Below are 17,125 nucleotides of genomic sequence, written 5' to 3' on the forward strand. Positions count from 1 at the left end.
CCATCCGTGCAGCCCCGTCTCCACCCGTCCTCAAGGGACGTCCCCAAAAGGGGCTCTCACCTTCCCTCGGTCCCCCGTGCACCCCCGCAGCCTTGCTCTGAGTCTCCAGTCGAGCGCTGTCACCTCCTCCGGGTCAAATCACGCTGTTCCCGGTGCAGGACCCACGGCGAAATGCAGGCGAGCTTGCTAAGCACGCAGCCCGAGCAGCCCCCCCCACCCGCCACTTCCAGGGGAACGCGCCTCCATCAGACGTTGGGGGTTCTCCTTCTGCAGAATTAATTACCTGGGAGCCAGGGAACAGGAGGTAACGAGAGAGAGGCTGAGACACCTGAAATTACATTTACCAGCCTGCGCGAGGCTGCTGCTTTTTATTTCTCGTCCTCTTTTTTTGCATATCGTACCGCAGGCTGAGCCTAGCCGGTGGGTACCGCCGTTATCAGGCAGCAGGCAGAGTGGAGAGTTGATACGATGTTCATGCCCGGGAACCAAAACAGACCCTGCGCACTGTTTTAATTTAATGCTCGTGAAAGTCTCCAATTCTGACCGACTTTTTTTTTTTTTTCTTCTTCTCCTTGGAATTGGTATAGCAGAGAAGTTTCTCTGCCTTTTACATCAGGGCTGGCATGGAAGGACTCTTCCCTCTGCGAGGGAGGAGGAGACTCTTCTGGGTGATGGAGAAGATGCCATTTTTGCGTTATCACGTGGGAAAATGAGTGAGAACGGAGGACGCCGCGTGCTACAGGAGACACAAACCAGAGCAGAGTAAGGGGCTGGGGGAAGAGCGGGGAAAAGCCCCGGTCCTGCCGCAAGCCAGCAACCAGCTCTACTCACCGTTTCGCCTTTTCTGCTCAGCCTTGACATTTTTTTTCCCCTCCGTTTTCCCTAAGCTTCTCCATCCCCTGAAGAGCTGGGAAGCAGCGTCAGTCCCTCCAGCGCGTCCCTTGCTCTGGCGGGCTGCGTCACTCCGCTGCAGCTTGGGCTGGCCCAGGGTGGCTGGAGCGCGTCTCGGTCTTCCTTACCGTTGAGCCTACTTCATATCAAATGCAAGCAGCACGCCCAGTGACTGATCTTTCATGCGCGCCTATTAAGCAAAAATTAAAAGAAAATTACGCGGGGAAGTCAGCAGCAAGTAGGAGGGGATGGGTTGTAATTATATGGCTATTAATTGGCGTAAAGTTCCAGTTTAATGCTCTCTGGCCCATGCCGATATTTCCTCGGGAAATTTTCTCTCTATTAGTTATGGATGAGAAGTGGGATTCTGTCTGGAAGCTCTGAATCCACCCAAAGAGGTGACTTTCAGCTTCAGTCCCCCAGCAGGTTTGTGTTTTCGTGCACTGACGGACAAAAAGAAGGGATCGCTTTTAACATGGCTTGTCCGCCCGAGGTGGAGGGTGGGGAGAGCCCAAGTTTTACCATTAGATGACGATAAGCAAGCGATGATCCTTTAAAGACTCAGCCCACATGGAAGTATTTACTCCAAATACAAAATTCAGGACTAGAAAACCCAAGGGATTCTTCCTAAATATCCCCTACAGCTTCTGCCAACCTTGGGAATTCCTTAGCGGAAGGTGGGAACCTCCTGCCCACGCGTCCGTTCATCAAAACCTGACAATTAAACAGAACCAAAACATTTTGAGCAGCGAACAGTCCGTCAAACCCCACGGAGGATTTAAAGGAATGATGTGGAGTTTCCTGCCAACTCACCTGGCAAGGGACCAGGCAACCCAGACGCCCGGTCCACGATGCTCCTGCCGCGCGGGATACGGCTCTGCCACACAAGAGGGGGAAGCTGCAGGCGCTTGTTCTTACGCCAAGGTACACGGGTACTCGCGGGTCTACACCGTAAGGTAGGAAGTGTGGTCTTTCCTTCTATAAGGAGTCTCACGGGCAGCTGGACGGCACCGGAGCAACAGGCAAATCTGCTGTGCTATTGCAAACTGGGGGGGAGAGGAAAGGTGAAAATGAAAGGGTTTAGATTTTTTTTCTTAGCTAAAACAAGCTATTTCCACGGATAAATCAAAGCGCTCTCAATTTTGCATCAGATGAGAACGATCGGTTCCTCTGACAGCCAGAGGTTTTCTTCCAGGGGGAAAGGCAGACCTGCCCCGCTCCAGCCGATACGAGCACTCTCCCAGCGGCTCCCACCAGCACCCCAGCAGGAACCGATTTTGCCAAGAGACCTAAAGATTTATCTTTAAGCTACAGGCCTATCTCCTTTATTTCCCTAGCAGGAGAGAAGCACTCGCTAAAGTGAGTTCAGCGGGGAGGGAGAAATAAAAAAAATAAAAAATAACACACCCCCCCCCCAAGGGATTTTACTCAATCCACAGCTCAGAAGCTCGGAGCGAGGAATTCTTCCCCTCGTGCCGTGGCTCTCCGCGGATGGCGTTAAGGTGGAACTCTACACCGTTTGAAAAGAAAGGCTTGCGCTATGGCCAATTTTCAAGCATTTCAAACCCTTAAGATTTTAAAAAAAAAATATTTGGTTTTCTCTCTCTCTGCCCCTCTTATATCTGAACCCTTTAAAGCAAAACTGTCTGTGCCAGAACAAGGGCTAGGAAACTTCACAGCCACCTGGCTCCAGCAGCCAGAGGTGTGAGAAAATGAAGATCTCACGAAACTTTAAAGAAAATCCCCAGCTACGGAGGCTCAGCACGCTGCTCTGGCAAAGCCTTTTCTTTGCCGCGCACATCTAACCCAGAGGAGACGTTCCCATAGCAAAAGGACTTCAACCAAGCTAAACCCACTTACAAAGCAAAGAAATAGCTTTTAAAAACGTTTTTAATCCACACCTAGGTTTACTAGTTGCTTCTTCTGTAGGGTTTTGTTCCTCAGACGCAGCTGGCCGTCTCAGGAGAAGAGCGTTGCGTGCCGAGGATGGGGTCGGCACCGGGAGCTGAGACCGGTCCCACCATCGGTTTGGTGGCACTTCCAGCAGCTCCAGCCTGCTGCCGACAGTGATATTCCCCCAGGACGGGGGATTTGCCGGCGGATTCGGAGCCTGCCGGCTCTGCAAAGCTCTGAAAACACCCGGCGTCCTCCGCCTCTGAAGGTGCGCAGGCATCTGCCGCCGAACGGACGGCAGGAGCGGAGGAAGGTGTGATGGGAGGGCGAGCGGGGGAACGCAGCAACAGTACGGCCTTTGAGCGGAGAAAGGCCGCGGGGTTCCCCACGCAGGGAAAAAAGCCCCCTCTCCCCCGGCAGCCAGGGCTGACTCAGAGCCCCCTTTGCCCCGTCAGAAGCGACACGGTACCACCGCCACCGCTTTAATCAACCGGCCAGCTGCTGAGCTGGAAGAGAGTCCATGTAAAATCAATGTGCCGTTAGAGAAACCGCCGTGGGCTGCCAGTCAATACGCTGAAAAGACACTGCTGCCTGCGACAACCCAACCCAGCAACCTGCTGTTATTGACAGAAGAAGTGGCAGGCTTTAAAAAACAGCATCTTGTGCTTCCCTCCTCCCCCTCCTGAGTAAATTAACCCCAAATCTCTTTGTTTACCCTCGCCCCTAATAAGCTCTCGTGGCTCGCAGAAATGGTATTCCAGGCTCTTTCCTGAGCAGGCAAGAGCCTTTGTTCCCTTTCATCCGGGGAAAAGGAAGGGTTTAGATAATCTCGGAATGCCAGAAAGCAATTTATTTTGACCTAGACCGTTTCTGCAATGTCATCTCTTGGCTTCAGCACGCGGGGAAGCTTCGTCAGCCGGCATTTACGCAACGCAACCGTGCTCAGATGGGGCTGCGTGTCCCGGGCGCTGTGCGGGAGCAGCCACGAACAGCCGGTCAGGGTATTGCAACACCCCAAGTCCCTCATCCAGACACGGAAGAGACTCGGGGGGCGGGGGGACACGACACGGACCCTGTCCTGTCCCCCTCAGCCCAAGGCAGCACCAGCTGTACCCCAACAATCCCAAAGCAGCGTTCGGTCCTTCCCCAGGAAGAAGAGATTTGCAGCGACGGATTCTCACCGCTCTTCCTGCCTGTTCCCTCAGCCCCCGGGTGAGCTCAGCTCTTTGCCTTCGAGATGTTTTTGGCAGGCTCAAGCCTGGAAACTTTCTGCAGAAAGGAAAAGCGAAAGCAGAGAACATCGCACAGCCGTGCGGCTAATAGCAGGAAACAACACCAGCTGCCGCACGACGCTCTCAAGAGCAGCAAGAGCTGGCAGAATGGTGCTCAGCAGAGAAGAGCGCGTCTCCCTTCCAGCTCCCCCACTCCGGCTCTGTCACCCGCTAGAAACCACCCACCAAGACGGCACGGCCCGTGGTGCAAACGCACCGAGCCACCCGAGAGCGGCATCGCTGCAAAGCGGGCCGGGAGCAGGGCGGTGGGTCAATGGTGTGAGTCCCCTTTTGGCAGGCAGACCCCCAGCGACCCCCCCCTTGCCCGGCACTGACTTTGAGCTCTGCCCCATCCCGGCTGCTCAGCGAGTCCGATAGCTCATCCCTCTGTCAACGGGGAATGCTTTTAAATCTCTTCCTCCCTGCAGGCAGGCAGAAGTCTCCCCTGCTCTTTCCAGGCAGATCCCTTTTTTATTATTATTATTATTATTATTGTTATTTTCCTCTAGATGAGGAGTTTAAATCCCAAATCCTCCTGCCTCCTTTTGGGGTGGGGGAACAACAGTTGAGCAGCAACCCCGGGGAAGACTTGGACCTGCTCGTTGCAGGCAGTCGGAAAGACGAGCCAAAAGTCCGTGCATCCAAACTTTTGGTGCAGAGCATAGAGCGAGGCTTGTCTTTCCTTTCTCTCCCTCCCGCCCCAAAGCTACGTAAAAAAATAAAACCAGGCTCTTTCGTTCTCTCGGCAGCCAGCAGCACGTCCTGCAGAGCAACCTTGTGTCCCGAGACTCTTCCATGGGGCTGGGAAAAGAGAGGAGGAGCGCAGAGCGTTCCCTGGCTGGCTCCCACCGAGCCTTATTTCCCTCTCTGCACTTCCCAGCAGGACACCGATGCGGACAGGCATCTGGAAAGCCCGCAAGAGTTTCAGCAATGCTTTGTTTTGTTCTAGACTTTCCACGCTCGGGGGATTATTAACATGCCGGTTGGGTTGTGCAACAGCACGCAGAACGGCACTGGGCTGCTTTGAAGAGGGAGGAGATGGGCCACCGCGGGCCAGCGTCTGCCGCTAAAGACCTGCCGAAATCCCTGTGGTTCCTGAAGGCCTGTGCTGGATGTGTTACAGGAAGTCAGCAGAAAGCAAATGAACAGGCAGACAGGATAAACGGGCTCCGTGTTCCCTGAGAAAAGTACGATTTTTCTTTTTTTTTTTTTTCCCCCCCTCTAACGCCCATCACTCAGTCGGCAAGCCTGTGCTCACAGGGGCATCTTTTTGTCTCCCGGGCTTGCAGACCCAATCCACCGATAAACAAAGTGCTTGCTGAGCCTCGGGTCCCGCAGAGAGCCGACCTTACCCCGGATGAAAAGCCGAAGCCTTAGTCCCAGAGATCAGCCGCCCTGCCACGCTGCCTGCCAGGCGGTTTTATTGCAGCCCGGCCACCATCAGCCCCCGAGGACCTGCACCCCGGGGAGCCCGCCTGGCCGATGTCCCGCATCCCAGGGTGACCATGCTCACGCGCCACAAAATGAGATGCAAGCCCTGTGCCCGTACTTTGCTCAGCGCCAAGGAGATCCGGTCGCCTATCCTTGATGCGCAGAGAACGTGCCGGAGAGATGTCCTGAGACCCGTTGCGATAAAAAGCGCAAGGGCAGAGGAAGTCTTACTCAGGGGCGATGGCTTCTTTCCCCTTTAAAGACCTGTCCGCGGAGTAATTAAAGCTCCTGTTTCTAAGCCGCTTGGTATTTTAATTGATTTTCTGCACTGGCTGCCCACAGTCTAGTCATTCAAATCCGACATTTATCTTGCAAGCCTCAAACGAGCGGCAAGGGAAAGCAACCCGCCCTGCGCCTTCCCGCGAGTCCGTCGCGGGTCGGGACTGGTGTGCGCTGGGGATGCTGTCGGTCGGGCCACCTGGATGCCAAAACGATGCCCTGATCTCCACCGCGTAGCAGCTCGGGGCGAGAAGAGTTTCCCACCGTGATCTTGTACCTGCTTTTTTGTTTTGGTTTGGTTTTCTTCTCCTGGGAACTTTGTCTGGGCTTTCCAGTTTTTGCAGGAAAAGAGGAGATTATCAATTGTGCATAGTCAGATTCTCGTCAAGAGAAAATTGGGAGCACGGAAACAGGGACTGATGTTTTCAAATTAACCCCCATTTTCCCCGTTCTGGTTTCAGATGCTGTCAGTAGCCAAAGCAGCAAATTCGGCAATGCAAACGTCACCACAGCAAAGGGCATCTCTCCAGCGAAGGGAGCTGAAGAGCTTGCTGCGTGTGAGATACTGGTTTGAGATGGATCCTCTCTCAGCAGGCGGCTCCTCGCGCTGAAGTTTCATTAAAGGAGTAAAGGTCCTTCTTGTTCATACTCTTCCAAGATCAGATTTGCTTTCCAGTGATGTGTTTTCATACTTTCTCCACCTCTCCCTTCCCTCTTCTTTACTCCTTGGGGACCCATCAGCCGTCGGGATGTGTGTCAACACCGGTCACCGCGGCCAGTTGTTTTTGAAACAACATTCCCGGTTCATTTAATTTAACGTTTGAAACTCGCACCGCTCCCGGCAGGAGGCTTGATCAAAATGATGAACGACTACGTGCCGCCTGCCTCGCCTGCTGTGCGCGGAGAGCCGCGGCGCCACGAGCACGCCTCGATCCTGCAAATCCCTCCGCGGACGCTGCGAGAAGCACGGGACGCCAGGCAGGACCACCAACCTCACAGCACCGTCCGCGTCCGCTTATACATCCCAATGAGTTACCTGCAAAACGCTCCGTGTCTTCAGAATAAATCAAATGAAAAGCCCGGCTGAGCCTCGCAGCATCGGCAGGAGGTGAGGGAGGCTGGGAATACAGCTTGCACTGAAATCCTGAAGGACTGGAGAAGCTTTTTAATAAAATCCTAAGTCCATCCCAAACTATTATTGGCAAAGTAAAAACCTGGGACCTGCTGGGTAGGTTTGGGGTTTTTTTTTTGTGTGTCTTCTTTTAGCAGGACCCCTGAGCTGATGACAAATGGGTATAATAAACCAAGCTTTAGAGCGGAAAAATCAAGCTCTTACAACTCGGTAAAAATTACTGACAGTGGGAATAAGATTCCTAAATCCGCAGAGTGACTGCAGGAGGTCACTTCTACAAATCCAGAGATAAATGCTTTCCCCAGCAAGTGAAAAAACCAACACATTGCCCTTCCAAAATGTTTTTCTGGCCTTGAACTTGTTAACGCTCGTAGCCCGTAGCTGGGAGAAGCCCGCACGCATATCCTCTAGTCAAGTCCTCCAGGATGGCATGGGGAAAATCCAGCTCCCAAGGTCCTAGGTTGAAAGTCACTTAAAGTTGGGGGCTTCTTCGCTTGAGATGTGCTGGAGAGATGCATTCCTCTCCGCTATAGAGAGGCTGAGCCTCCAGCCTCCTCGAGGAATTTGAAAATAAACCATGCATATAATAGGGGCGCATTTAGCATGAAAGGAAGATGCTTCACAGAGGACAAATATTAAACCGTAAAATATATCAAGAGACATTTCCTGGGAAAACTGAATTTAACCTGGCTCTCAGCTGAGCAGGAAGCTCCCAGGAGCTGTTACGATGTCCGATGGAGGCACAAAACCCAGGGGGAGGCTTTACACGAGAAATCTGCCTGGATTTCCTAGAGATGCTAGGAAAAAGGGTCGGCGGAGGACCCTCCTCTGCTGCCAGCTCACAGACACAGCTCTCCGCGTGGACCCCTGAAACCGTTGGCTTTGCAGTTAAAAGAACAGGCGACGGTCAAGCAAGATCGACTTTGTGAGCCAAAGTGCCAGAGGGATTTACACATCTTGGTGGTGACACCGTCACCAGCTGTGCGCGCCCTTTCTCTGAATTTGTCCCATCGCTGTTGGATTTCAATCTGGACTTCCAGAAGATCCCACACAAAGTTGTTTGACAATCCAACCCTCCTTTCTCCACCGCAGAACTTGCTTTAGTTTCTAAAATACATGAGTGGTAAAGCCAGGTGAGGAGCAGTAGTGCCGGTAAATCCAGATGGGAAGTCCTTCCTGGGCAAGGAGGAGGTCTTTGCTAACCTGATCTCACTCAGCCACATCAAGTGGGCTAACCAGTTCCCATCTGGATTTACCAAACAGTGTTGTTACACGCTGCTTTGCACCTTGGGTGGACAACAGCAAGTTTAAAAGTATTGATGGACTAGCTGTGTGACCACGCTAGGAGAGGCTAGGGGTCATCATTGCCCAGCAGCTTGCTCTTCTCATCCTGTTCCCATCCCATTCATCCTTTTCTACCTCCCCATCTTCTCTAGAAGAGAAGCCCAACTCTTCCACTAATACAGAGCCTTTGTGTCTCTTCTGCAAGTGGGAACTCGGGAAGAGAGCACAAAAAAAAAAAAAAAATATTGAAAGTTTATTCTTCCAGTGAATGTAGGACGCCAGCAAACAACTATTATTTTTTCTTTCAAAAGCACGAGACCATCTGAGGACGTTCCACGCCTTTATCTCTCTGCCTGCACCTACACATCTCAACAACTGGAAGAAGCTAAGATACTTATTTGGCTTCTGGAGCACCGTGCTCTTGCTTATCTCCTTTCTACTTCTGTTCTTTACACTTGCAGACAACCTGGTAAGGCGAGCTGCATTTCCCTGCTGTAACAATGAGAACAAAAATTGGAGGCTCTTAAGCCACTTATCTGGAGCAAACTGGCGTTTTGACTGATCCTGGTCATTTTTCAGAGACAGATCTGAGCCCCTGCAGTCTGGGTGTCTCTTTGAGTATCATAACTTGGTCTGCCTCAAGCCTGGAGACCTGCAAGGTCTCCTCTGAAAGCCTGCAAAGAAATTTAACCCTGGCCGTTAACCACACTGGAAAACAGTGCTGCGAAACCCGAAGCATTCAGACCCCTCTCTGTTCCTTCGGTGGCACGGTTAGCTGACACAACCAAAAGGATTGTTCCTAGCCGTGCAGAAGAGGAAACTCATCCCCAACACATTACTGCAGGCAGCCTGCCTGCCCTCACGCCAACCGGCAAACGTGGGACCCAAGAACCCGAGATGCTCCAAACGAACCACGACTGCCTGCGTTCTGAGCCGGCTCAGGGAAGACATTGCTGCACCGGCTACGCTCCAGAAAGGCTTTCTTCACAGCCATAAAGGATGGAGAGCAGGCTGGGGTTTTTTTTTTTTCCTTCTGTGAGAGGTGAGATGCTATAGAGTAAGCCGCGCACATAAATACATCAAGCAAAGCGGCTCCAACCGAGGAACCTGGTGTTTGTCACCTCAAGTGTAGGGCTTTTAGCTGAACGCATCCCTAGGTGATTAAAAGGTCACCAGAGGCAGCTGGAGTCTTTCTTTACTTATTATAAAGGCTGGTATAAAAACACATTTGTAATAAATTCCCGCCAGGCGCTGGTACGTACGGCGATTCAGAGAGCAGCAGCGGTGAGTTACGGCCCTATAATTCCTTCGAGGGGTCCCAGGCACATCCCGAGTCATTGCCTAACGCCTGAGAAGCCCTTCACCAGCTCCCCGCGAGCGCAGCCTGACCTCCCGGCAAGCTGGGCTTACAAGGGAGAGCGAACGAGAGACAGAAGCCGGGTTCCTCCGGGCTCGCAGCGGGAAGGAAACCCAAGATGCTCAGGGACAGCTTGGCAGGGAGCTGGATTTAGAAAGGGGACAGAGGGGAATTTCACACCCCGACGACGCTCGCCGGGGTTTTGCAAATGCCACGCTGGCCTTTTCAGCCCGCGAAGGGAAAGCAGCTTTCACACCTAGGAGGCTTATTTCAAAAGCTGTCTAACGGCACTCTCACAATTAGGAGGCTGCTCTGAAAGGGAGCGACTTCTCCGTCTTCTCCAGCTGAGATTTCTTCCTCGCACAGCACTTCGGTCACTGAAGTAGAGGGTTATTTTCCAACGACAGCGAGCATCAAAGATGAAGCGGAAAAATAAAAAGAGCCAAAGAGGCTCCGTGCTTTCCCCCCACACCCCTTCTTTTAATACAGCTACTGAATATCGTGTTCTCAGCGTAGATTAACCTAAGCGTTGCTCCCAATTATTATTTCGCTTTCCTACGTACAGAAGCAGAAAGGGGCTTGACAAATGAACCTGGCTCTGCCGTTAAGCTGCACTTCCACTTCTGCAACTTTGTCTGAAGTCTTATTTCTCAGAGAAATCCTCCTTCACACAAATCACCAGCTGCGTATCCCCAGGTCTTTTTACAGCACTTAGGACTCCAGGCCAGGGATTTTTCAACCTTTTTGATTTGGGGAGCTTTACGGATTTTTGCAGTGGGGCTGTGAACCCCATGGGGTGAATTCAGACCGGTTGGGAAGGGGCTCGCTTTGCTCAGTCCCCCTCCGCAGACCCCTAGAAACAGCCCTCAGCTCTCACAGGGGCACGCAAGCCACACACAGGGAAAAAAACCCCAACCCCTCTGCTAGAAATACTGCCTTCTCCATTGCAATGAAAAAGCAATGCTGTTGCTGAGAACCGGGTTATTTGGGGACCTGCTTGTTACCGCTCAGTCCTGAATGTGATGATGAAATGAAAATAGAAAATTAAAGGAGGAAAGGATTGCACTCCGAACGGCTGCGATGCCTCCAAAGCCCAGCCGGAGCAGCCCAGCCCGGCCGAGGAGAAAGCTCTTGAGCTTTTCAGACCCTGAGCCGTCCCGCTGCAGAGGGAAAACCAAGCCCATCGGTTCCTCCTCGCCCTTCTCCCGGCTTCAATCAAGGCAGGTGCTTCTCGAGCGGCTGCGCCCGCGCCGAGGCGGTGATTAGACCCACGGCTGGAGTGGCAGGAGGGCGGCGCGTTAAGGGACGGAGGGATCCCACGCTCTTCCCCGCCGGCGATGGCAGGGCGGGATGCTCGGCGGCACGTCGGGCTAATCAGATCTACCAGCTAGTCGGGCTCCTCTCGACTTCTCCGAACGCAGCCTATATTCCCCCTGGAGCTCAGCTTTGATTTTCAAGCCTGCGGTCCTGTAGGAACAAGTCTCAGCTGGTTTCGCAGCCCAGCCTGAGGTTTAGGTCAGAAGTGGCTGTTCAGGTCCATGAGGCTGACCCCCTGCCTGGCGTATTTGCCGCACAAGCTGGGATCTGCACTTGAAACATCCGTGATCTGCTCCTTCCATTTGCAGTCACCGTATGGGGCGAGACAGGGGGTTGATTGCATCTGCTCAGAGCAGATGTAGGGCTCCGGCGTTGCAGAAACGCTCCTTGGAAAAAACCAAAGAATAGGGCAAATAGAAGTACAACATCACGGCAAATTAGCCCCGTCGTCCCGAAAGGCTGACACACGAGCGCGTTCGCAGACGTACGATGTCTTCGGCAGGCGAGGGTTAACGCTGAGCCAGGTGTCTCCTCCGTTCAGGTGAGCAGGGGGAGAGGGGAGTGAGCTGCAGGGCTATCGGTTGTTTCCCTTCCCCAGAACAGAGGCTTTAATCACAAAAAATCATGGCAGCAGCTGGATGCTTTTAGTTGGAAAAAAGACAAGTTGAACTTTTCATAACTTCTTCCTAGGGAAAAAAAATTGTCCCTGTTCTCCCTTCTCCATCGGCACTCTTTTCGGGGCTCCGTGTCACCCAGGGTGTCCTCGAGGGAGGCACTGAGGAGCGTGAAGGTGACTATGTCCCCAAGAACAACAGACAGCAGCTCTCGGACACCTTACCGCTCCCTGTGCCAGCAATATTTTACTTCCTTCTAAGGGGTCTTTTGCAATTTGCGTGGTTCACGTCCGTTTAAGCGTGGGGAGAAAGCAGATGATAGCGATGCTTGTCTGTTCTGAGCGGGGACGGCGTTACTGACCACCGCCAGCGTTGTGAAGCTATCGCAGAAATACGGCACTAGGACAGCAGTACGGGCATGTTCTGATCCCTCTTTGGAGATATCCTGCCTACAGGGGCACGTTGGCAACTCATCTGTGGGTGGTGGATACGGGATTCGTCTCGCAAGCGATTAATTAGCTGCTCCAAAGTGAGCAGAGCGGGTTAAGTTCAAGACCAGAAGTTGGTTTAAAACATTTTCCTACCCCAGCCGTGGCAGGGAGCAGCTCTTAAAATGTCTGGTGATTTGCCAAAAGGCTTATTTCTTAATAAGATGAGCAAGTGTGTAAACAAGTGACACGAGCACTTGATGGTGCGGGGATACCTCTCATGGTGGAAAGACTTCTTCTCCTGAATGGCCTGGGCAGCCAGGGAGATGGGCTACGTCTTGCCCCGCTCCTACTTGGCTATTATATGAGACATCACCATATCTGCAAAAGCAGCATTCCTTACAGACCTCATCAAAACCGGCGTATGTTTAAAGCTGAAAACATCTCCTGGTAATAAATAGGCAGAACTTGCAGCCCTGAGCAAACCTATCTGAATAAATCAGCGTTATTTGAGAGCTGCCTAAGAATATACTTCAGGGAAGCAAAAAGATGGCACTGTTTATCAAAATAGGGCTCTATTCATAACGCATCCTAAAGGATCCCCACGTCCTTCAACCCGGCCCAAACAAAACATGGCATTAGAGGCTCGGTCCGACTCCAGTTAAAAGCATTTTCTTCCCACTGACTTTTGCAGAGCTTGGATCAGACACAAGAAGGGAGTGAGGTGTCAATATAGCACCTATTCTCCAGACCACAGGACCTCATTAGCAGAGCAGTGTGACTAATAGGTCTCCTGGTTCACCGGTTCAACTGAAAAATCACATCCCAAAAACAACGGTTTGGAGGTCAACAAATTCATTTCGAGTTGAATGAAAATGTTGCATTTTACCCAAAATGAATAGTTCAGTTTCTGGTTTCAGTTGATGATTTTTTTTTTAATTTTTTTTTTTTTTAAACCCTGAGCAATATTTTTTTTAACTTAAGAAATGAAAACTCTCTTCACTGGCACCCTATTTCCAAGCTCAGACCTCAAGCCTGGACAAAACTCCCCACCCAACCAGCTCTCTTAACCGCTGTAGCTGGCGACCGTGCTCAGAAGCCAAGACGCTCCGCGCTAAAGCTCCACGGCACCGCGGTCGCGAGCCCAAACCTGACCTCGGCAGCCTACAGAAGGCACGAGGCTGGAAGCGGGGCTGGGGTTTGCACGCCGGGACGTGGCCACCTTCCTTGGTCCGCAGACGGTGGAGCTGACGGTGAGTCCGCACCGAGATGTTACTGCTTTCCAGCAAAGCAGGCAGCCTGGGATGCGGCCAAGAGCTGGTTTATAGGTGGCTCAGGTATTTACGCGGGAAGGGGCACGGTGGTTCCTGTTTTGGCTTTGCCAAGCTCTTCCATCCCCTGTTGGCTCCCTGGCTCTGCAGAATAGGAGTAATCCCCCCCCTCCCCGCCTTCCGTAGCGCGCTGGTTTTATGAACTGCAACAGATGTTTTGGACCACACATTACCCTGCTCTGTCACTGCCAGAATGAAGCGAGGAGCGTCGTGATGGGTGGCTGATGGCGCGGTATGAATTTTGTCTGGCCAATCATCACAGTCAAAGCTGGAGCCCGGCCAGGACAAGTTGCTAATATCTTCTCCTCTCGCTCCAGCCAAACATCCCAGGAGATCGTTAGAGACTACACGTGACCAGCCGCAATAACTAATCGTGAGAAGTTGTTATTTCTCAAAGCCAATTCATGTTATGACTCCGTCGCGGATTTGACAGCAGCCAGTAACGACGCTGGCAATTAAAGTTAGGTAGGACCCTCTGATTAACAAGATAACGTTCGCTGATCATCACGTATCTGTATCGAGTCCTATCAGATTTTCTTAGCCAAAAATTATTCACATACCAGGAGGAACAGCCAGATCACCACCTCAAGACTACTTCAAGTATCTGAACTGGGATCCAGCTACCCAGCTCCTGGGATTTCTTCAGAGGGGACGGGGATTTGGGGAACGCAGGGGTCACTAGTGCCTCGCACCCTCTCCGGCCAGCAGCGCCAGGGGCTTCACGAGCCATCCCCACCAGTCTCACCATTCAGTAACTGCCCGTGCATTTCGCTATGTAAATACGGTAAGAGGATTGCAGAGGAGAGAGTTGTCTTGACTAGGAGATTAGTTTTCGATCAAATTTGGCTAACGTGGGAAATGCTGCGGGCTAGGATGTGACCGCTTCAATTAGCTCAGGAGTGCTTTTTTGCAGCCCTGCTCCCCCGGCCAGGCATAGCTGGCAAAAAGAAGCTGGAGAGATGCTGAAGCTCTGAAGGGAACAGCAGCGCAAGCAACCCTTGCTCGCAGAAAGGTGTTTTAGCATCGAGCCAGCAGACCTCAATCGAGCATTTCTGTCCGGTGCCTGCGCATTTCCCGTATGTTGTGTTCCCACACCTCCTCTCTCAACTCCAGTGCCCTGGTCCTCCTCGCTGCCCGAGCTGTAAGCATCTCCGGGGAGCTGGCTGCACATGGTGCTGCCAGCCGCGGCACAAGGGCGCTGGGACGGGAGAGAAGAGATTGCACAGGTCAGAGCAGAAATCCACTGTTTGCAGTCTTGTCAGCATCATCCGTCAGCCCGGGCCAGGATATTCAGTAAGCAATGTGTGGCTTACCATCACAAATACCATGGTTTTCTCCCGAAATTAAACATAAATACATGTCAATAGGATATCTGCTCCTAAGGGAAGCAGAAAGACACAGGAATAAGCCGTCGGCATCAGACCGCTCTTGGAGAGAAGAAACCCCAGTCAGAATTGCTTCATGCATTAACCGTTAGCGCAAGGTCACTTTGATGCCTGTTGTGCTGAGAGATGTAAGACTCTCATTCAGGTAGCTCTGCTATTCCATCAAGCCTTTAATCACCTGCCTGTGCCATCTTCCAGGGAAATGGGCACTTTTGAGGATGCAATACAAGGGGCACCCGCAGGCCCGGCTTCCAGCTAGGAGTTGTGTTCAGCATCGCATCTCCAAACACTTTTCGGAAGTTAATGCAGCCCTCTTCCTTCAACACCTCGTCATGAGACGCAAGCCAAAGAAGTTTCTTTGCCACTTTATAGCCTGACTCCCCACAGCTCCTGCTCACCTAAGGTTTACTTCCATCATCTGCCTCCTCTAGGTGCCCAACGCCTCCGCATCACATGCCTCTTTGGGCTTGGAAGGGTTCCCTACTGAAGACTCTCTAGTTCAGGCAAATCCAAAGACCTCTCATGGGACAATGGCAGGTGAGCTGATGGGCTGGGTTTCTGCTGAGATATAAAACCCCTTCTGGACACGATGACCCCCAGGATCCTCATCCTCAGCATGTGCCCACCCTGCTCCTCCATGCGGACAGGCAAATGGTCCCACAGTAGACTGGGAGGCTCTTGGGCCACCAGTGAAAGCCCAAACCCCTTATTTCAAAGTCTGAGGGACTTAAGAGGGATGAAGCTAGGGCAGGGACCAGCTTTTTGTTCAACATGTGCTGCCTATGCCCTGAAGTATGGGACTTTTAGAACTTGATTGGGAGAATTATAATAGTGCCTTTGTGCCATCTGAAACCAAATCAAAGAAAATATTCATAAATAGCTTATGTTAAAGATGGATCCGTTTATTTTTTCCCATCAAATTTCCATTCTTTCCCTTTGCCGCATTTGCTAATTATCCAGTATGCATTTGCTTAAAGAAAGCATTTTTCTAGCCTTCACAATCCATCTTCCCATCCTAATGGATCTTGTGGTAAAGTCATTACGGAGACTTTATGAAATCACAGTTATTTCCATGACAACAGTGATGTAATAAAGGTGGGATTATGACATTACTGCAAGATCAAACTGAAGGACAGGATGGATTTGTTTACCCCAGATAGGGCAAGGAAGAGACTTCATTCATTCAACAATTCTAAAAGCGCCTTACGGTCTGCTAACGGAAGGTACATTTTATATCAAATTTTTTCCTTTTTTTTTTTTTAACTTTTTTTTTTTTGACGGTTATTTTTTCAAGCGTGCATAGTTTAACAAGTTTCAGAGGAGGATCCATGCTGAGGATATATTCACCCATTTCTGCAAAAGGAAAGACCAGCCCCGCAAGCCTCACGGCTCTTGCCTTTCCTGAAAGGCGGCAATACCCACCGGGAAAGGGTTTTCCACCAGTGTTTAAAGAACCGGCAGGATGGACTTTCCCCTTTCAAGGATGGCTGATCTAAGCTGCTTTCTCTTCAAACGTTTTAATAAAGAAATCACCTGCCACTGGATCACAGCATGAATTGGCTACCCATGAAATTAGGTTTGAAAATGGCATTAAACCCCTCTTCTCTCCTTAATGGAAATATAACCAGCCTGGGTCCGGCCAGCAAATTCCAAGCCAAAAAACATTTGTCTCTCAAACCTACACGCACTAGTAAAGTCACTCTAGAAGTGATTTTTAGCTCGCTCGCTCTCCAGCAATCACAGAATAAACTTGGGTGGAAATGACACTGCAATTCCTAAAGGATCAGAGCACGGAACGCCATGAGACAGCTTTGAAGATAACTGGGGTTTCTGGTTTGTTTTTCACAAGAAGAAAAGATGAATATTTCATACGGTACATGGTTCAAAAGTTGATTAATGTTTCAGTGTGTGGAAAACCAAGCTCAAGAGACAAGTTTCCTGATATAAAATTCTTTGAGCTGGCAGTAGGACTCATACAGCCAACTTCTCCGAGGGTGTGCATTTCGCTTAACCCTCTTCAAAACTGCTCCTGCCCGGTGGCTTCGGTGCTTCATGAGTGTGCTAGTTCAACACTTGAGCTGCAAGCGTGGGGTGCTACTAATGCTCTCCAGGGCTGTGCGGTGGGGTAGGAGAACTTGCCAATGATGGCTGCTCAGATGGGCTTTGGTGTCCTCATCTAACCAGCTCCCTCCTCTCTGCAGGATGTCACTCCAGCCAGGCAGAAGACTGCCCGTGGTCTGATGGCCCACAACAGCCCTCCCTCCTTGGCCAACGGGATGATATTACCAGGCTTTCTTCTGCTGCTGGTCAATCTGGGGGATCTTCTCTGCTTCTTTACAAGCTGTTGAGGAGCTACAGCCCTAGTACCTTTGCTCTACGCTGGCTGGCATGGTTAAATACGCAGAGGAGCACCGAAAAGGCCCCTGTTCTGAAAGCTCGTTTGCTTCATGTCCAACCCGACTGATCTTAGCAGCTGTTCAGCTCGTCCTGCCCCAATTCCCGCTCCTCTAAG

The 17,125-nt window shown here is 51.4% G+C and overlaps 1 long non-coding RNA gene across 6 annotated transcripts in view; it reads right to left on the reverse strand.

Annotated features, from left to right (window-relative positions):
- Positions 1–229: 229 nt before the first annotated feature.
- The window catches only part of LOC129208435 (uncharacterized), a 137,040-nt gene continuing 120,144 nt past the window's right edge, over positions 230–17,125 (reverse strand). For 3 of the 6 annotated variants that reach the window (XR_008577817.1, XR_008577820.1, XR_008577822.1), the window contains 3 exons: positions 1,705–1,937; positions 832–1,081; positions 238–736 (listed from right to left, as the gene is read on the reverse strand). This is a non-coding gene — a long non-coding RNA (uncharacterized LOC129208435). Of the gene's footprint in view, positions 737–831; positions 1,082–1,413; positions 1,606–1,704; positions 1,938–17,125 lie in introns of all 6 variants that reach the window. The other 3 variants (XR_008577819.1, XR_008577821.1, XR_008577818.1) reach the window with 3 other exon arrangements.

This window comes from Grus americana, chromosome 7 (assembly GCF_028858705.1).
Source record: "Grus americana isolate bGruAme1 chromosome 7, bGruAme1.mat, whole genome shotgun sequence".
Lineage (NCBI taxonomy): Eukaryota > Metazoa > Chordata > Aves > Gruiformes > Gruidae > Grus > Grus americana.